Genomic DNA, 295 nt, shown 5'->3' with positions numbered 1-295 from the left:
AGGCACTAGGGCAGTGCTGCTGGGGGGGAGCAGGGCAGCACTTCTGCGGGGTCCTGGGGTGCAGGGCACCGGGGTGACGCTGCCGAGTGGCCTCCAGGTGCGGGACGCTGGGGTAGCAGAGTCATGGTCCTACAGGACACGCAGAGGGTGGATCAGGGCTGCCCTGCCCTCCCCTCCAGCGCCCCCAGAGCCGTTTCCCCATATTTCCCCATTTCCTCCGCCCCGGCAGATCTGTCCCCCCCATTGTCCTGGTGCGTCAACCCCGGCATCCCCAGCTCCGGTACCCCCGGCATCC

Source organism: Chaetura pelagica, unplaced genomic scaffold (genome assembly GCF_000747805.2).
Source record: "Chaetura pelagica isolate M959 unplaced genomic scaffold, ChaPel_1.0 scaffold713, whole genome shotgun sequence".
Lineage (NCBI taxonomy): Eukaryota > Metazoa > Chordata > Aves > Apodiformes > Apodidae > Chaetura > Chaetura pelagica.
This window is presented reverse-complemented; position numbering follows the sequence as displayed.